This window comes from Micromys minutus, assembly GCF_963924665.1.
Source record: "Micromys minutus genome assembly, chromosome: 3".
NCBI classification, from domain to species: Eukaryota; Metazoa; Chordata; class Mammalia; order Rodentia; family Muridae; genus Micromys; species Micromys minutus.
This window is the reverse complement of record NC_137972.1, coordinates 8,152,723-8,174,074: the sequence shown is the minus strand read 5'-3', so window position 1 is coordinate 8,174,074 and position 21,352 is coordinate 8,152,723. Positions and strand designations below refer to the sequence as shown.

At 41.0% G+C, this 21,352-nt stretch overlaps 1 protein-coding gene and 1 pseudogene across 11 annotated transcripts in view; one reads left to right on the top strand and one right to left on the bottom strand.

The window, feature by feature from the left end:
- The window catches only part of PLEKHA5 (pleckstrin homology domain containing A5), a 169,094-nt gene that overhangs the window by 32,580 nt on the left and 115,162 nt on the right, over positions 1–21,352 (top strand). The gene's annotated exons all lie outside the window — the stretch shown is intronic.
- On the bottom strand, positions 9,758–10,572 carry LOC308418593 (inorganic pyrophosphatase-like; annotated as a pseudogene). The gene has a single exon. The product of its transcript is annotated as an inorganic pyrophosphatase-like (transcript).

Genomic DNA, 21,352 nt, shown 5'->3' with positions numbered 1-21,352 from the left:
CTATTCACTGGGAAGAAGCTCTTCAGTGAATATTGCTAAACTTTCATTAAAGTAAGCCAACATGTTTTCTCAGTTTTCCTAAAGATAAAAATTTTGATTTCTCATTTATAAGAAAACTTTATGTATCAAGGGCTAGTGGGCTTCATAGTATTATTAACAGTCAGTGTACCACGTCATCATCTCAGAATTGTGAACCTACCTCAGTTAGGAACCACCGTTTTAAACTCAGATTGAACGGAAGATCTGCTCTGCAGTTTCTGAAGCCTGTTGGCCACACTTCTACAACTAGCAGGAGTAGAGACAGCAGCACAGCTCTAGTGCGACAGTTACCTCATTCCTGTTCCAAAGAGGAGGAGAGTGGTCATTGGATTAAAGTCAGATGTCCTTAAAGAATGATCCATTGCTGAGATAAGCAGGTAGACTTGTGTTCAGCAGTACATTGGCTCATCCCCATCGAAGAGGGCCAGCACCATAGTGAGACCCTGGTGGAGGAGGTGAGTTGTGGGGCGTTAAATTGTTAGAATTAGAAATGGAGTTGTTGCATGTTCACATAAACTAGTGAGTTTTCCTCACTGCTAGAAGTCTGTGAGATGGTTTGCATGTGAGGAGCAGTCACTGTTCACCTTTCATTTATTCCCTCTGGAAAGTTTAACACTAAATTTGTTAAATATCATGTTCTGTTAGCTATTTCTTATCTGCTATGTATGAGTGTTATATGACACACTTTCTAGTATTGTAATTAGATGAAATAGGTAAAATAGATACTTCTTTTCTCAAAAATTTTATATTTACTTATTTGTTTGTGTTTGTGTAGTATGAGTCTTCTGTGGCATGTGTATGCAAGTCAGATGACAGCCTACGGGAGTTGGTTCTTTCCTCCAGTCATTTCCTCCAATCAAATCTGGTTGTTAGATTTGGCAGCAGGTGCTTTTCCCTGCTGAACCCTCTTACTTTGGCCTCTGTTAAATAATTTTGATGTGAGAGTCAGCACAGATGCTGAAGGGGAAGCGGATAAAGGACCACAGTGTTCCAAGGTGCCTGCAAGAACTGATCTGAGGTAGATATGATAATGTACCTACATTCTATTGGTGACATCAAAAGTGCCAGTAAAACTGGCATGTGGTCTACAGTGGGAGGTGCCAAACTGCAGGCAGAAGTTTTTGAAGAAAACAAAAGTTCCTTTTGTATGTAAGGAATGGGTTTTCTTAAGAACCAAACTCTGGGTTCACCTAGTTCCATGGAATATTATTTTTACATCAATTAGGAACGCCTTCATCTGAGATCATTTATTTTAATGTACAGCAGATATAACATTGAAATAACATGTCTTCCCTGATTTAATAAATAAGCATAGAACATGTTTCAGTTTATTTTTCTTGCTATAGTAAAACACTGAACAAAACCATCTTAGTGCAGAAAAGGGGTAATGTGACTTAACACCCAGTCACAGTCCATCACTGAAGGCAGGAACCATGGAAGAAGCTGCTTACTACTGCCTTCTTCCCTCTGTCTTGCTCAATATGCTTCTTGCAGCATCCAGAAGCAGGTGCCACAGTAGGCTGGGCCATCCCACATCAATCATTGTTCAAGATTGGCTAGAGGCCAATCCTGATGAAATCATTTTGTTTTCGTAGTTGAGGTTCCCTCATCCCAGATGACTTGAATTTGTTTTAAGTTGACAAAGACCAACCAGCAAGGAATACAAAGATTGTCCTATATATTAAATTTTTAAGAAAAATTTTGCCAGGGCTGGAGAGATGGCTCAGTGGGTAAGAGCACTGACTGATCAGTGTTCCTGAGTTCAATTCCCAGCAACCACATGGTGGCTCACAACCATCTGTGATGAGATCTGATGCCTTCTTCTGGTGTGTCTGAAGACAGTGTACTCAGATAAATTAATTTTAAAAATTAAAAAAAAAAAATTCTGCCATGTGGAAGCAGCTCGAAACCATATGTAACCCCAGTTCCGAGGGATTTGTCTCACACCAGTGCACATAAAATAAAATTAAATTAAAAATGTTTTTAAAAAGAAAAAGTGATAGAGTTTGATCAAAAGTTGTTTTGAACAGCAAAAGTGTTCAAAATACTTTTTTTGTGTTGAGCACTGATCTAATGGCATTTGTATTATTTAATCTTAGACTTTTCACGCGTCCTTAAAAAGACACACGAACTAATAGGAAATGCAGCCCAGTGGAGAATGGGGCAGTTACAGGACAGGTCAGCAGGTCAGAGGTAACCAGTGGATGCTCACTGAAATAGGACAGGTCATTTAATCTCCTGGCTGCTGAGTTTTCTCATTCTCAGAGGCAGTCCCAGCCTGTCTACCACAGAGCTGGACTCTGGCTCTAGACTCTTTGTTCTCAAGGTCATTTATGCTGTATCCTCTTTTTCCCCGTAAATTACGTGGGCTTTAGAAAACACTAGTAGGTTTTTTTTTTTTTTTTGCTGTTGTTATTGTTACTAATTTTTTGTTGTTGTTTCAGTTGTAGAGTAATAGTAAAATATAGAAGGAAGAAAAAGGCCCAAATTAGAATAACCCAAATTTCATAATTTTATCTAGTTAGTCTACATAATACTGACTTACTGAAACCTACTGCTGTTAATTAAACCCACCATGATTCTGACTTGTCCCTATGGTTTGTGTCTGCATGACTCTAGCTGGCTTTGCCCTTGTTTGGTTCTGCCTTGGATTTGACAGTCTGCCTCTGTGCTGTTGCTGTTTCTCTTGGGTGAAATCTGTCGGCTTTCACGCATTATGATGATCCAGCCTTCCATGGCCTGTCGAATCCCAAGTTTGTCCTCCTATTCCTCAGAGGTCAGAGATGAGCTGTTTATTTTCTTATTTCTAGAGAAAGTTCTGTAACTTGTGTGGTCTGCAGCTTACTGTGTGCACATGCCACCTTCATATACAACGATGTGGGTACTGATAAACCAGACTTCCCACAGCCTTGTTTGTCCACCTCCACTTCCTCCCTAGCTCCTTCCTCCTGCACTAAGTGCTAGTCACTGCAACCTGCACTAAGTGCTAGTCACTGCAACCTGGACAGTCCCCCTAATTTGACATTAGATTTGCCATTCTCTGTGACTGCACGTATCAATATGCAGTTGTCCTTATGTTTTGGGTTATTAAATTTATCAAGTAAGCAAGTGATTTAACAACTTATATATGTTATCTTTGTACCATGAAAAGGCAACAACAAAAAGATAGTTGCTAAGCATGTATTCATTCAGAGAGAAAGAATACTCCCTATAAACCTAACCTGTAACAAACTGGCACGCCCATACAGTTGGTCCCACCTTTCCCTAGAGCTCACCCAGAGCATTTTTTCTTAGCAAATTTCCTGCAATATGTACCTTGTATATAGACAAAAATATGAAAGCTGTCTTCACAGCAAACTTGAAGTAGCAGCAGCAGCAGCAGCAGTTTGATCCTGGGTTCTTCTGGAGTTGAGAGGAAAGCCAGGGAATAAGTATTTCTTTTGTACTTGAACTCCAGGAGTGAATTCCTTATAGTCTTCATACAAGACAGATAAATATGTCATCAGATGTAATGTATTATTTTATTCTGGTGCATAACTTCTGTTTTAACGTTGATATTGTACCTGCCCATGACTCTACAAGTCGTCAGCGGCTTCTTTCTCCTTGGAAAGTTGTGGCAAGTTTAGTAGTTGCTGCTGGGATGATGTTATGTTGGTGCTCTGAGCCATGCTGATTGATAATTGTCAGGGTTGGAAGTCTGTCTCCTCCCTGTTGGTTTGTATGTGCTGTCTTTGCTTTCACTCTATGGACGTTGTTCTGTTGCTGACCCAAAGTAGTCATTTGGCCTGCAGTGTGCACAGGGAGCTGTGCTGTTTGCTAGAGTTACTGTTGTGTTTCCTTATTGATACTTTGGTGACGAAGCTGCTCTTTAAACAGTTACACAAACAAATCCACAGTTATAGTAGTGATAAGCTCAGCAGCATTCAGTTTTGGTCAGGACCTGGTCTGTGGACCTGTCTCAAAGAGTAAAACATTGGTGTCCTGTGTGTTAGGATAGACCAAGCTTCTGAATATAGGCCACAATACAGTGACACAAAAACAGTTCATCTAACTTGTAAGCCACAGAAAACCTTGTGGGGCATATATTCCAGGCTGTGGTCAGAGTAGGGGCTACTTCTTCTCTGTGCAACCCTTAGGGAACTGGGCCAGCATTGTCTCTGCTGTGCTCAATCAACTTGTAGTTCAAGGGCACACCCTACTCACTTTCTGTTGTAAGATGATATAACCACATGCCCACACCAAACTGTGGGGATGCTGGCAGCAGGGATCAAAATATCTGTACTGTGTACTCTGGTTCCTTTTGCTGTTTTCTGACTTCTTGTTCTTACATAACAGTACATGGCGGTTTTTTTTTTCACGCCACTGGATATAGTTCTCAGTACTGTTTTTAATGTTGGTAAATTATTTCATTGAACAGATAGGATGAAGTGAAATTGAATGACCATGCGGATGATTTCATTTTGATTTTTACTAATATTGACAATTCTATAGCAAAAGCCCTTGGTAAGAAAATAACTTTGGTGTGGTCACATTTTACAAATAGAACTCAGGGTTCAAAGAATTTCCTTATTTTAAGGCTGTTCCTATGGTCTCCAGAGTTTTTAGTTTACATTTTTATTTTGTGTGTGTGTGTGTGCGCACACATATTCGTGTGTATATGTGTGTACACACATGGTAACTGTTTATGGCACGGCATTTGATGACAGTCAGAGGCTAGCTTGTAGACTCACTTCTCCCACCGTGTAGGCTCTGGGTGCTCTTATCCAGTGAGATGGCTCAGCAGTATCCTTTTTATTGTTGTTGTTGTTGTTGTTGTTGTTGTTTAGTTATTTTATCTGCTTTTAAATCATTTTTAAAAATTAAATTCTTGTATATTGATGTTCTATGATGCAGATAGATGTTAAGCACAGTTACTGTAGTGAAACAACTTAAACTGTCAGTGTTCCAAGTGACTTAAATGACCAAAGGCAACTTAGATCAGTGAAGACCTCTGTGTTTAAATGTGTTGACTATAGCCTTCATATTATGTGATATTAATAAGTTGACCATATTTTGACTATTATTTCATTATTGCAATAAAATTTGGTTCTAATGTCTTTTGGTCTTACACTCCACTCTCTTGCCCTTTGATTCTTTTCCTGGTGTCATATTTGGTTTTTACCCTTAGATTATGAAAGTGTCTGTGTTCCCGAATAGATGTTGACACTTAAATTCAATTCATGTATTTTTTTTTTTTTTTTGGTAAATATAGTTCTTCTAGAAATGATATGGCCATATAATCTAGTTCTATTTTTTTTTTGTTGTTGTTGTTGAGTATTACTTAATTATGCCAGTAGAAATTGGTTGTTTTTATTTTTAAAGGACTGTGTAAATCTTAGATAAAACCATCTAGAAATGTTTTACGGTGTCTTCCTAGGTAGTCATTAGGATGGATTAAGAAAGGAAGTTGTGGTTCTGAGTCTTTTGAAGGAGAAAAACCTGTGTTGCTACAAATAAAAATGATCATTGGCTCAGAATCAGGCACACTTTGATATTCGGCAAATCTCTGTCTGCTACCTGGTCGACACTTAAGTGAGGCCTGTCACTTCACTTGCTTGGGACTTCATCTGACTGCTACTGTTCCTTGTTCTGTCCCACACTGAGACTCATGCTGGTTGAAGCTAAATTTGAGTTGATTTGGTAAGTGACATCAGGATAACTTTAGAGACCTTTTTCTTTATGCAAAATTCATAGCATATTAATTTATTTAATGTATGTGCCTATGAAAAGTTACTATTAAGAATAACCAAAGTCTATTAGCATGACTTTGTTCCTCAGTCTACATAACATGATTTGAGCACATCTGTGCACTTGCAGCAATTAGTAAGTGTTTTCTTATTGAATGACCTTCTTTGCTCATTGCATTTTTTTAGTCAGCAGTCATGCTCAGGTTTTGTGAGTAACAAAAGAAAAACTTAGTTGTTGGACGAATAATTCAGGGCTGCACAGGACATCCCCTAGCCCCTGCTGACCTCAGGGTCATGGTCTCCCTTTGCTCAGGTTCCTTTGGTTACAGAGACAAACAGTGCAGTGGTAGCATATGCCTGTATGGTGAGTACCAGAGCCAGGAGTTTGAGCTCATCATGAGATGCATAGTGAGTTCATGGTCAGCCTTGGCTACAGTCTTGCAGATCTCAATTTTGTTCTATTCCTTTCCATCTGCTGCACCCCACACAAAGCTCCTAATGCTGGGTCAGCTTGCCTATCCGGGAACACTGAGAATTGCTGGAGAAAGTGATAGAACCCTCCTCTTCCACTTGACCATTGGCTGGCTGTTGACTTGTAGACCCCCCCACTTTCTGTAAGGCATTTGGGGTGGAGTCCTTAGTCATGGACAAGTATGTTTATCTACAGGCCGAGCTACCATTCTACTCAGAGGTACAGTCAATTAGCTGAGGGGCTGAGCTCCTACACTACCGATGGCAAACTTCTCTTGGTTGCCCTACGTTCACCCTGCTATAGCAGGACCTGATTACTATGAAAACATATTGTGCCACCCATGAACCTGTGGGCTTTGAGTAGAAACAAACCAGACTGGCTTTGAGTCAGTTTCAGATAGAAAGAACCGTCTCCTGCCTGCCATTTTCTTCATCTATTTTAAAACATTTTTCTTTGTTGATTTAATGGTTTTTGAGATTCACTTTTCATTGAAATTGTATATTTGGGCTTGATCAGAGGGGAAAAAGCACTTCTTTTATGTGTAAGTAGGCTATTCTAATACTACATAAAGCTTTGGAATTTGTACAACCAAACTGAGTTATTTTTTTTTTTTTTTTTTGTGCCACAAAATGAAACAAATCACTATGGCAGGTCCATTTTGGAAACCACAAGACCTTGTGCTAAAGAGTTTATATGATTTACAGACAAGCAGTTCTCTAGCTATTTCTTTTGGGTAAAAGAAATGAAGTTTGACACTAGTATCTTTGTTGTTATAGTTGGATCTTGAATTTCAACCCATATGCCCGTGTGGTGAGGGCTTGGTCACCTGATGTGACTCTATTCAGAGAGAGGTATGGGGAAAGATACGTATGTCCTTTAAGAGTTTTGGGAATCCTAACGCCTTCCTGCATCTCTCTGTGAACAAGCTTCCTCCACTACATGTTCATTTCCATTCTGAAAGCCAGCCTTGCCATAAGCCTCATGTCTCGTCAGGCTGTTTGTCTCAGGGATTGAAAGCTGACCATCACATTTGTGTCTGTTTATGAAAATCTAATCTTCTATTCTCCTTCTCCTTTATCTATAACTGAAAAACCTGGATCAGAGACACAGTCCATTTTCCTAAATGTTTTATTATAAATTATGACAAAAAGAAAGAGTTCTTCAATATTTAAAATAGTGATACTTGCACAATACTAAATTTTGAGGTTTCTGTTAAGAATGTTTTAATATTCAGGCCAGCTAGATGGCTCAGTGGGTGAAAGTTTGTCACAAAGCCTGATGGCCTGTTTTATCCCTTGGTTCCCACACGGACCAATTCTGCTTGGTTTTCCTTGAACTTCTACATTCATGTTCATGGCACATACATATACACAGCAATAAAAATTTATTTATGTATGTGAGTCCACTGTAGCTGTTTAGAAGAGGGCATCAGTCCCCATTACAGATGGTTGTGAGCCACCACGTGGTTGCTGGGAATTGAACTCAGCACCTCTGGAAGAGCAGTCAGTGCTCTTAACTGCTGAACCATCTCTCCAGCCCCACAATAAAATGTTTTAAAAATGTGTTGCTGAGAATCAGGAGACAGAAGCAAGCAGATCCTTTGTGAGTTCAGGGCCAGCTTGGGCTACAGAGTGAGAGGCCTTGTCCCAGGTAGAGCTACCGACCAGTGGAAGACTTGACTTTCCCAGGGTCTTAGCCTCACAAGTGGTTTTGCACTGCCTACTAGAAGGAACAGGCTTCCCTGTGGATGTGTGCAATGATGCTCAGATCAGACAATTTCAGAGACACTAAACCAGGAAAGAAGATTCATAAATCCCAAAGATAAGCAATTTGAAGAACCCATTTGTAAGGTTTGTGATGTTATGTGTGTTTATTCGGTAAATTCAGGTGACTTCCATGTCTTCTCCTGTGTACAGCAGCATTCAGTGATTCCTCCAAAAGAGCCAAGGTACAAATCAGATTGTATTCAATTGAACTATGTTTTCCTTCTTTTTCTTTTATTATCTGCTTATTCATTTACCTTTTTTCTCCTTTGTCTCTGAGGTTCTGTAGCCCAGGCTTACATGGAACTCACTATATAGCCACGGCTGCCCTTGAAATTTGTAGTCCTTTGCCAGCTGCTGCTGAGCCTATAGATGTGAGCTATGCATACCTCGACAGTTCCATAATCTTTAATCGCATATCTTTCCGAGCTGCTGTTGGTAGCTTGTAGTTCTTGTATGTGATGCGGACTTTGTGTAGCTTCTCCCCAACTCTGTTGGTAAGCTAACAGCTTCTCATTCTTACCAGTGTGAGGTAAGAAGTGTTAGGTCCTATGTACACAAGAACTCAGCTGGCATTGTTGGGATTATTATATCCATTGTAACTACTGTTAGGACACATTGCTAAGTGTAAGTCTGAGCTGTTCCGTGATGTCTACCATCTCAGGAAGCGGCCTGCATGTAAGCCCTGCATTGGAGTACCACAGCCAGATCTTTGAGTCCCAGAAGGGTGAATGAGTCACTTCTCTTTTTCATTCACTGTTAACATTAAGTGTGTGACTTGTGTGACCTTCAATTGCACCCTTACCTGAAATGCTTTTCTTCCCTGGGCATACCATTTCTGAGTAGTACGATAAGAAGAGGAAGATGAGGGGGAGATGAAATCGTTATGTGGTAGTCTTATGAGCTAAGAGTTCAGAAAACTCTTAAGGACAGTGTAGCTTTCTCTGTGGTTTTGACTGAGTTGTAGGAAAGTCAGGTTAGAAACGGAACATTCAGCTTCCTTTGGTAGTTCTTATCCTTCATCTTGCTTATTAGAGGGTAGAGGGTATATTGAAGATGCTCAGTAGATGACTTGAATGGCCTTTTGTGTTGTCACTTGTGAATGTTTATGGAGCCAGGAAGCTGTAAAGAGAGCACTTCTGTGGCTAATTGTGAGGAGTTTTATTGCTGGGCATCCATCCACTCAGAAGATAACTTCCTCGACAAAATGCTACCCCCCTTCCCACTGTGACTTTAGTAGTCATTTACATCCTTCATTTCTGACACCACATGACTTTTTTTTCTCTTGTCTTTCTTTGTCCACTTTAGTTCAGAAAAAGCAGCATGCTTAGCTAGCAAGTTAGTTGACTTAGGAAGATGATTGTCACCCCTATATTGTTATAAAACCCACAGTTGTCTTGCCTATAGTGATTGCCTATTAACTTGCTGTGTCTTTTTTCTCCCAGTAAAATAATTTTATTTCCTAACACAGTAAACATATACATCCAATAGGTGCCCACCTTGCACATCTATGCACAAATGGTTTCCATGTCCCCAAGGCTTTGAGAGCTAACATTGAGTAAAACCTGTCTTGGCTGAGATGGGAGGTGTCTAGATGGCTAACCTTCTGAACGTACTGGACCAGTCACAGCAGAATCGACTTCATTAGGTGAGCTACAGAAATTCAGAGCTTTGGAAAGCTACTATAATACTTTAGCATCTGATGCTTCCAGTTGAACAGGATGCAGCTGTGTCAGGCTGTGTTCCAGAGAATCCGATCAGTTTTTCTGGTGATGGAACCATTTATCCATATCTGTTGGTAGTGAGCAGGAAGAGTCACATGGTGGTGGCAAAGCATCCACAATGGCTTTGGCAGCATCAGGGTCACACTTAAAGGAGCTCTCCGACACTGGTGTTCATGCAACTGATTCCTTTCCCGTCTGTTTTCTTAGTCACTAATGTTTCCAATAATCCTGGGTGTTTTTAATAATGTCAGCTGCAAACTCCTTGTCTTTAAATTCTGCATTGAATGCACCTGGTTTTCCATCAGGAACCTTATTCCTTCTAAACCAACCTAGGGTAGCTTCTAAGTAGCCGGTTTCAGCTGTTCAACTTCAGAAACATCGTTATAATTGGCTGTGTCTGGATCGTCCACATTGATGGCAGTGACCTTCCAGTCGGTCATGGCCAGGACCTTCACCCCGATTTTCTCACCTCTGCCACACACCCTGCTTCCAATTTCACAAATGTCGATTGGGTCGTTGTCACCACAGCAGCCAGTGTGTTTGTCACTGTCCTGGGCCTTCCCATGTCTGAGGCATGGTGCCATAGTTCCAGATATACCCTTTATAAGGGAACAGATTCACAACATAGCGGAGCTTCCCCCCTTTTCACATCCTGCTTAATTGGATTTAAAGGGTCCTTTGTAGCAATCTCCATTTTTGCATTTGACCAGAGTGGGATCTCCATCCTTGTCTGCATAAATTGGAGCATCATGCAATGGAGAAATATACTGTCCTTTCTCATTTTTGAGGAAGGTGCGGTACTCGAGGGCGAAGGGCACGGCGAGCTCCTTGCTGCTGAAACCACTCATGGTGTCTGAGATGCGCCTCGCCGCTGCACAGCTACACAGCCACACAGCCCAGACCAGGAGCCTCGGTACTGAGGAGAAAGCCGGCCTGTGCACCACGAGCTGGCTGGTGGGCCCCCGGAGGTTTTGATGTTTGGCTAATCGGACAGTTGCAAGTCTCTACGATGTAATGAAGTGATCTCCTTTCCAGCAGAGCACGCTAAACCGGAATAGTCATTAGAACTGTTGTGCCCATATTTCCCTTCTCCACTGGGAGCTCAGATAACTTGGCTTGGCTTCTGTAAGGGGTCACGCTGAAGAAAACAGCCTTATAAGCACAGAATGGTCCAGGATGACAGAAGAGTTAGGGGGCAGAAGTGATCATTGCTTCTTCTTGTTTGCCTCAGGGATTTTTAAATGTACTTTAATGTGTACATGAAGAGACAGTTTATACTGCAAGTTCTAGCGGTACCCTATATGTAGCTGCTTGTAAGTATAAATTTATTGTGCCAAGGAGGGCTGCAAAGTAGCTCAGTGGTAGAACATTTGCCTGTTGGGCATGAGCCTTGGGTTCACTCTTCAGATCCCACCCACTGTCCTTTAATGTTGGCTGTAGCTTTCCAAAGTTTGTGTTTATAGTTATATATTTACAGACTCAAAAAATGTAAAGAGAACAAAGTATGAGGACTTAACACTACCTGATCTACAGCGCTTACTCTAAGCAGTCACTATCAGGGTAGTCATCTCTGAATGCAGTGCACAATCACTGAATTCAGGAGCTCAAAGGAAAGCAGTGCACGTAATCAAATGTCTGTCTATACACACGACTGTGTGTGTTCATTTATACACCTGTGTATAGAAAGAAGTACAAAGCTGTGCACATAAAATACACACACTTTGTAAGTTCGTGTTTACAGAGAGCTGCACAATTATTGCAGTGGGAAAAGACGGTAGGTAGTCTTGAAGGGAGGATGCTGAGCCAATGGGCACGGTGGAGGAGGGGCCTGGCTCCGTGAGAGGACCCTGACTCTCACAGCATTTGTGTTGGTTTGGTTCCATTTGAGACAGGGCTTTTTGCATATCTCTGGCTGTCCTGAAACCCACTGGACTAAGCTGGTCTCAAACTCACAGAGATCAGCCTGCCTCTGCTTCCTGAGTGACAGGGTTAAAGGTGTGTGCCACTACTCCCAGCTCCTGTAAATAAATATAATATATATTTATAATAATATATATTATTATACATTAATAATATATGATAATAATTATATAATTACATACTATACATTAATAATATATGATAATAATTATATAATTACATATGTTAATATACTTGACAAAATGGGGCTAGCTTGTGGTTCAGTGGTAGAGGACCTGTTTAGCATGTGTGGGGCTTTGGCTTTGGTCCCAAGCTCTAGAAAAAAAAAATTTAATTAAAATTATTTTAAAAAATGCACCATTGACCTTAATTTAAAACTTTTAAAACTGTTGAAAGAAAATATATCAGATAATCTTTATGATCTTAAAGTATGTAAAGATTTCTTAGAAATGATGCCAAAATAGACTGTGAAACTTCATAGGAGAGTATGAGAGAGGATCGAGATGTGCTTGGAAAAGATGTATGTAGAAGTGGAAAAGAAGCTACTGAACACATATAAAAACAAGGGTGGAGGTGAGTTTAAGGAATGGAATAAAACATTTTGTTTGTAAAGTCCTGTAATGAAAACTAATGCTATAAAATCAATGGAAAAAGAAATGAGACCAAATTATAGTTTATACATAGAAAAAAAATAAGTTGAAATTGTCAAAATTCATGGTCTCTTACATTGGAAAAGAAAAGGCTAGAGATATGGTTCAGCAGTTAAGAGCACTGGCTGTTCTTCCAGGAATTCTGAGTTCAATTCTTAGCACTCACCTGGCAACTCAGAACTGACTATAACTGTAATCCCTTAGGATCTGATGCCCTCTTTTAGTGTGCAGATGTACGTGCAGAGAAAACACCCATATAAATAAACAAATCTTTAAAAAACAAAAGAACTAAGCAAGAAAATAATCATGGGGAACCTACTTGCAGATCATTCATGGCAAGTTATATCCAAATAACACAATGGTGTTCAGAAAACAGCCGCTAGGCAAAGATTCCAGCAGTCACTACTGGAAGTCTCCTAGAAGAAAATCAGAAGCTTCTCAGGCTTTTTCGTAGCAGAGCACTTCCTGCATGCTAGGCTCCATTCCACCTGCAACACCACAAAGGAAAATGCTCTGCATCTATAGTAGTGAAGATCAGTTCCAGAATTAAGAACCAAAGAATAACTACTCAGGACAAAAACGGCGACCGTGACTCACTATATTACATGCAGATGTGTGAAGCACAGTTGTCAGTGCTGTAGTCATGAGCCCACTGACCCTCTAGAAGCCATGTGCACTGACCACCCTTACCCATTCCCTCACACGGTGTCCTGGAGGTGTTCCATTCTTAGACATGCTGAATGGGCCGGTGCTTTGGGGTTGACACATGCTCCTGCACCTTCCAGGGGCTCTGTACCTGGGCAATAGAACCTCCTGTTCCCCGAAGGATTTTCATCCCCTACCCATTAGAAGAAGAAATGGGTCATTATAGAAAAGTATTCTTGGAGCCAGACAAGAGTAAGGATGAAGTGGAGCTAATGCGGCACTAGCCAGCATTGTCCTCTTCCAAAGGAATGCTTTTTATTAGCAGTAAAACTTCAGAAATGCAAAGTCATTGTTGGGAGCTGTTTTGTTCCTTGACTGTTGGACTCCAAGGAGCATGAGGCAGAAGAGTAGGCCTGCTGTAGCCTCAAGTGAGATGTGTGACAGTGATCCATCCATCCTTTTATGGACACAGACACCATACACTGAATGCTGAGAGGCCCAGTGGGACTGCATGCCTGTTGCTGGGTTTAAGACCAGGGCCTAGACCTTCCTGTGTTCTCAGCCATCACAATCAGATACTAATTTTTAAGTGTTAGAAATGTGAATTTTTCACCTTTCAGTTCTCATAAACAGAACCTACAGTTGCTATAGCAGCGATTTTTCTTTCCCCACCTACATGAAATTTGACTTTGAGACAATTATTTTCTCACAGATTTTCAAACTGTGAAATGAATGCACATAGCCATTGTAGCTCAGAAATAATTCCTCTGATGAAGAGTGATTTGTCTTCCATGAGGGAAAGACTGAAAACTCACCTGCAAACAGTCCAGTTTGATCGGAAGGGAGACTTTATGTAAGACAGGGACTTGAAAGCCCAAGATTAGAGGCCTGGCCTCCTCCAGCACCAGGAAGAGAAGTGTTGGCTCTCAGCCGGTTACTCATTAGGTTACTCATTAGCTTGTTGGTTTCTGATGAGCCTCTTACAGGATGATTATCATTCCGTGGCCCTGAGGAAGAAGCTTTGCACTTAACTTTTGGTGGTGTTTGGTGCCATAGTCACTTTAAAGCATTCAGCCGTCATCATGGAGCCTGAACTCTTACCCCCAGGCCCCATGGTACATTTTAGTTTGCAGTGGAGAATATCCAGACCTATGCCAAATAATGCTCGTGTACTTCAATAAATTGTAATTTCAGGTTCATGTTTAACTCAAAAAAGTAATGATTAGTGATCTCTCTGTTCAACAAATATGGACTTTGACTTTGGGAATGCTCGCTCCCACCATTAATGCCTCTGACTTGAGCGTCAGTGTGTGTGGGATTAACAGCAGGCCTGCCTTGATGAGCTGACCGTGGAGATGCAGGCTTTGAAACGAGCTGATCACTTACAGCAGCCCGAGTTGTGAGTGCTTTGTGTGATGTGGTGTGTCATGGTTGGGATTTAGAAATACTGCCCAAGTTACCATCTCAGTGTGTGCTGTGTGCCTTTGGGGAAAGTGCTGCTGGCACTCCATGGGCTTGGGAAGGAGTGCACACAGAAAGATCAGTGGGACACTTTGTTCACAATTCATTCTTCTCCGGTTAAATACAGCTGAGATGGCTGCAGTCAGTGTGTCCTATCATTGATTAAATACAGGTATATTCAGGGATTATTGGGCCCTGGGTCAAGAAAGAAATTCAGTACCTGACACACACCTGGGGAGTGGGCCTCCATAAAGGGGGCATGGCCTTGGTTTCCAAGTGGGAAATCAGCACAGTGAAACATTACAGATGTGCTGTGTCATACAACACAGAGTAGCACTACAGTAGCAGGCACCCTTGGAGTACTCGGTGACTTTCATGGGTAATGCTGATCTATCCCAGCCATGACATGGAAGGGCTGAGGCTGTCTGTGCTCTGCCTTCCTCTCTCTGTCTCTTTAGTCTGTCTCCTTGGGTATTGGTTTCCTCACCTCTGTGAAGGAATCCTGGGTAAAATATCAGTGTATTGCTTTCTTTAAAGAAAGTAAATGAACACTAGAAGTCCATGAAATTATTGGTTCACTCTGTTTGGGAACAAGAAACCAAATACTTATAGAGTAAAGAAGGGAAATCTTAACATTTGTAATATTTTAATTACAGGAACAGTTGTCTCAGAAATCTTACGATTCACACAATTACGGTACGTTTTAAAGCAAGACATTTAATTCTTTTGCACTGAGAAATCTGTTTTTCAAGTTGGCTTTTTAAAATATGAAGGCAGTTGTTCTATACAACTGTAGTCACTCCCAAACGCTTTTTAAACTCTTCTTTTAGTCTATGCTTTAGAGATGGAGCCCCCATGTAGCCATACCAATTATATAAATTGGGCGTGTTACATTCATAAGAAGGTGAGTGTGCATCCTGTGACCTCAGCTTCACGAATGTATGCACATGGCTGAGTACTGTAAAGGAACCTGAGAAACAGATGAAGGAAAGAAGGAAGGGCTGCTTAATTACGTGTTTGGTGACAGTTTCCTCTGGCCTCGGGAGCAGAAGTACTTATAGGCAAGTTAATGTCAGGGCAGTTGAAATTTAGCCTCTTATTTATTTTTTAAAAAGATTTATTTATTATATGTAAGTATACTGTAGCTGTCTTCACACCAGAAGAGGGCATCAAATCCCATTTCAGATGATTGTGAGCCACCATGTGGTTACTGGGAATTGAAGCTCAGAACCTCTGGAAGAGCACTCAGTGCTCTTAACTGCTGAGCCGTCTCTCTAGCCCCTAGCCTCTTATTTATAAGAACTCAGAATATGGACAACTCATTTTCATGAAAGTTAAATACAGAGAAAAATGTGGAATGGGTAGAATGAAATGATAAATGTAATGAACTGTGTTCTTAGTTGATTTAAGACCCATATACACACAGTGGAGGTTAATGTACTTTGCTCTTACATCGTTGCAGTGAGCCAGTGATGTTTGTAAAGTGTGCATCCCTGAGGTCATAAGGACTAAATTGTCAGCTCTGGGAGTCACGGTATGTGTGCTCTCCAAGTCCAGAAAGGCTTAGCAGTTGAACATAGACTTGAAATCACTGTTGATGGAAATTTGTACTTGGAAAGACTAGGCCTTTTGACTATAATCAGTCATTTTCATCCTCTGATTACTTTGTAGGCCTGGGAAAAAAGACTCTTGACCCACTCATAGGGCTTCATTCTTAGGGCTGAGGCAAGGAAAGTCTTGGGTGCTTCATATATCATAGTAAAACAGTGAGACTTGGTTTGTGTAGTGATCCTGAAAATGAGTTTTACACTGGCAGCAGGCAGCTGGGGAGGGACTTTTGTTAGTTACTTGGAAGTGAGAGTAGAAAGACCTTTGCTTGCTCAGTGGTCCGTCCATTCACTTATTAGTGAGTTAGTCTTTTGTTTTCCAGGCTGGCCCCCACCTTTTTGTATAGTTGAGAATAACCTTGAACTGAACTGTTTTCCTGTTTTTACTATCTCAGTGCTGATGTTACTGGCCTGGACTGGTTTATATGGTTCTGGGGATCAAACCCAGAGAGTCATGCTTGTTAGACAAACATAATCAGTGAGCTACACTCCCAGTCCAGTTTACAATATTGTTGTGTTCCATCTTACTGTTTGATGAGATCTTTTTAATCAAGGTGGGCCTCAGACAGCAATTCTCCCTCATCCTGACCATTGCTGGATTTTTGGTATGAGCCACCTCGTCCAGCATACGGAACTGCTTTTGATGGTCAGAGCCCATTTTAGAGACTTTCCAATTCGCGGACTATTCATTTGTCCCTGATGAATATTGTAGTTGTGTTTTCAAAGATGTGGAATACAGTGGTGATTTAAAGTGCACTAATAGCATAGGTTTGTTTTGATCAAATGATTGAACATAGGAGAAACAAGTACATTTTAAAGTTATGTGTCTTGGAGCAGGAAAGTTAAGAGCAAGAATGCTTGCTGCTCTTTCAGAAGACCTGAGTTCAGCCCGTGCCTTCAGGCAACTCACAACTGCCTGTAACTCAAGGTCTAGGGGATCCAGTGTCCTCTTCTGGCCTCAGGCACTTACAGGTGTGGTATACACCCACACAAACACATGTAGACACACTTAAATAAGATTACATCTTTTGAAAATTAAAAAAAAAAAAAATGGAGCTAGGGTCAACAGCACATACTGTTCTTGCAGAGGACCCAAATTCAGTTTCCTGAGGGATCTAATTCCAGTTCTATGGATTCTAATGCCCTCTTCTGGCCTCTTAGGGTACCTGTATATATATAATGCACACACATCATAATAAACTAAACAGATAAATCTTTTAAAAAGAAACACATGTCTGAAATGTTTGTTCTTCTACTTGCCAAGATGATGCTTCACACTGCACTTCATAGTCACCGTTTTTCTTTAAATATCTTAACTCTTCTGGAACCAAGCAAATCAGACACTTAGGCAGTCTGGGGATCTATCTTTAAATTTGTTTATTTTTATTTGATGTACATTAGTATTTTTCCTGCATGTGTGTCTGTATGGGGGTGTCAGATCCATGAAACATTCCAGGAATTATAGACAGTTGTAAACTGTTATGTGAGTGCTAGGAATTGAACCCAGGTCCTGTGGAAGAGCTGCTAATACTCTTAACTGCTGAGCTTGGGATCTATTTCTAAAGAACTACACAGACGGCTGCCTAGCCCAGTCAGGACTTGGAAGCACTGTTCTGAAGTCTGTGTGCTTCACTTGGGTAGGAAGATAGTTGAGAGGGCCTGTTGGCCCAACACTTCCCACTTCTCTTGTAATTATTAAACAGAGATTACTTTAAATTCTTTCACTATTCTAGAAAGTAGATTCAGAAGAGCACTTCCTTCTCTAATAAAATGTCTCTATTTGAGCAGATATGAACAAGGATCTAGAATATTTGACAGAGCTACATGGTAATGGTATAAGCCATAATTACACTTGGCTGGCTAATGGAGACAGTGACTATTACTAAATACAGTAGGTCAGTGCTGCTGTGTTGTCTGAGGCACTTGAAATGTCCTACTGAGTTACAGTAATATACTGAAGTAAGACTGACTGAACACCGAGTGCACCACCAACATAATGAAAGGTGATACTGAAAAGTATTCATGTGAAAGTATGTGTGTGTGTGTGTGTGTGTGTGTGTGTGTATACAGTATATGTATTACAAAAGCACACATGTGGTGAACAGAGAATAATTTGCAGGAATCAGTGTTCTTTTTCCACTATTTGGATCCCACAGACAGAATTGAGGATGTTGGTAGCAAGCACCTGTACTCACTGAGCTATCTTGCCAGCCCGTTTATTTAATGCTGGGTGTGACGGCACCTTATAGTAATCCCAGTGCTCAGGAGGAGGAAGAGACAGAAGAGACTGGCTGCTAATTCTAGGCCCACCTGGTAGGCACAGCAGCTTGATGGTAAGACACTGATCTCCCTCTGTCCCTCTAAGGGAGAGGTGGCTGGGTATGGAATGTGTTTGCTGCAAAAATGTGAGGACCAAAGTTCTCAACCCCAGCACCCGTCCATGTAAATGTTGCTTGGTGTGGTGGCCCCACCTGTACTCCCAGCATTGAAGAGATTAGAGGTAACTGGGAAAAGCTAGACTAGCAGAATCACTGAGCTGTGAGGGGGTGGAGGGGAGACAGAGAGAGAGAGGAACCCTGCCTTGATATATAAGGTGGAGAGTAATTAGAGAAGACATCCAGTGGCCTCCATATATGTGTGCACATAGGTCTGTGATTTTAACTTACTATGTAGGGAATAAAATGTAGAGCAGTAGCAAGAATGACAATATTTGTAAAAGTGTGTACAAATAAATCAGTGGATTTTCAGTTATCTCTTCCAGTGGTGCAATAATCGGGAGATGGCTTTGCTGCAGAAGCCAAATGAAAAGGGTCACCTGTGTTCCAAACTGGTCCTGACTGTGGGTAGCCAGTCAATCATAATTTCATTGTGGGTAAAGTAGATTTTAAAAGCGGAAAAGAAAGGTGATAGAAAAAAATAGTGACTTCTGGTTGTCTGCTGTACCATAATAGCAGAGGTTTGGAATGGGATTCATTTGCTGGAAGCATGTGTAGCTTGGCAGAGAGCTGGAAAAGTAATGGTTAATAGTCATTTGTCATCAGCCAGCAGATGGACACCCAGAAAGCAATCCATATCCTGAGAGTCCCGTGGTGAAAGTCAAGAAGGAAAATGTGCTTGTGTGTGTGGGTTGCAGTATAAGGTGTGCAGAGCCTAAGGATATGCAAGCAAGACAACGGCTGAAGAAGTTTGTAGTGTGTTCAAAGCACAAATAGATATATGTAAGACTAAATTTTCTTAGGAAGTCAGATCCTGGAGAAACAGCTTTCCTTCTGTAGTGTGGCACTCTTCACTGCTTCTTCAAGGGCTCCACACTGTGTGTCTGAGGCTGACCCAGAGTAGGTAGGCTCATGCCTTGTACCCGGGTGGCTGTGCCTGTGTCAGCATGGTCAGAGATGCAGCAGGCTGCAGGGTAGGTGTGAGGCTGTTTGAACAGGGAAAGAGGTGAGGAAATAGGTTTATATAGCAGTAACCAGGAAGGTCCTTCTGAGGCTAGGTGCAAGAGGAGGTGTGGATATACTTCAACACTGAGTCTCTGGTGGAGCTAGAGAGATGGTACAGTGGTCAACTGTACTTGCTGCACTTGAAAAGGACCCAGGTTCAGTTCCCCGCACCCAAGTCATGCAGCTTACAACCACCTGTAACTCCATTTTCCAGGTGATCCTGTGTCCTTTCTGGACTTTTATGGCTACCTGCTCACACATGGTACATATACTTACATCTGCAACCACACATGCATAAGAGGAAATGAATGAATAAACATTAAAATGGTGTCATTGGTCCATGCTTACCATGATGTGATGGAGCCCTAACTTCTGAGACTGATTTTGAATTCTGGACAGTAGATTACTATACTCACTCTCAGTTAAAATGTCTGGCAAATAGCTAACATCTTGACACTTGCTGAAGTCATCATGTGCTGATGACATGAGACTTGTCACCATGTAATGTTTACCCTCAGCATTCCAGTTGTAACTGCAGCGTGGCAGCTGCTTGAGATGGTATCTCATTCAGAGACAGCACACTGATAATACAAGGAAGTTAGCAGACCTGGCTGTCAGGGCCTAAGGCCTAAAAATGGCTGTTTGCTTCACTTATTCCCTGGCATGCAGAACTTCTCATAGCTTTAAGTTTTGGACCTTTGGGTTAGGAACACTCAGCTAGTATCTGGAATACTTTTGTCCCTAGGAATGGAGACAACGGATGCTTAGTCTGTGTATAATTTTTAAGAAATACTTAAACAGGAAGAAATGCCAGTGAAGATAATTTTCATGATTGCTTTATGTGACTCATAATCTGTCTTATTTTTAGGTATATACTTTTAAATTTGTTGTTGCATTTGTGTGTGTGTGTGTGTGTGTGTGTGTGTGTGTGTATAAATCATGGTACAAGTATGTCAGAGGTCAACCTCGGGGAGTAAGTTCTTGCCCTCTCTCATGTGGTTCTGTAGACTGAACTCAGGACATCAGGCTTGGGCAGATCCCCTCACCTGATAGCTATGTCACAGGCCCCAGACCGAAACTTCTTTAGCCATTTTATAATGATTGCAAATAAAAGAACTGGTAACATATTTGGTGATGTGGAAGGTTGGGGTTTTAGTAGGAAGAAATCAAGCCTTTTAATTTTTTAAAAAGGTAGCAAACAAATTGTTACTGGTAAGTTGCCCTCCTTTATATATATGAATTAAAGTCTTGAAGTGTACTCTTTAGCTGACCAAGTACTCACAGACATGTAAAATGTCGTTCCTTGTTTGGCCAGATGAGGGTGCTGGCTGTTCACAGTTCTGGAGCAGATTTGTTTTCTTTATTCAGGCAGTCTCTCATCTTACTGCCAGCAGTACAGTCCACAAGGCTTTGATTGTGCTTTATTCGTCTAGATTGATCCTTCTCAAAAGAAAAACCTTTAGCTTTTTGTATATAGTTTTTAAGTAAGGAAGTTGTAAAATAAATGATGTAATTTAGAGCAACATGGTTACTTGAAAAAATAAATTACGTTTATTTGTAATTTTGCTTATTAGTGATGAGTGTTGCAGTTTACTTTATAGAGGAAAAGGAAAAATGCCACAGCTAACTTTCATTGTAATGACTGTCTATAGCGGTGCATGTTAATTATACTCATCTTGTTACATGTGAGCCTTAAACCATTTCCTTCATAATTCCTGAGATTGGCCATAATTTTGGTCTTGAATTTATCCTTGGAACTTGCCTGCTAAATCTCAGTCAGGCCAGTCCAATTCTGATTATTTTACTGTTGGCTTTTAAACTGTTAATAAGCTCTATTGTTGCTCTTTGGAACTTGACTTTCAGAAATGTTGTAAACATCATCTATGATGGAAGAACAAGAGCTTT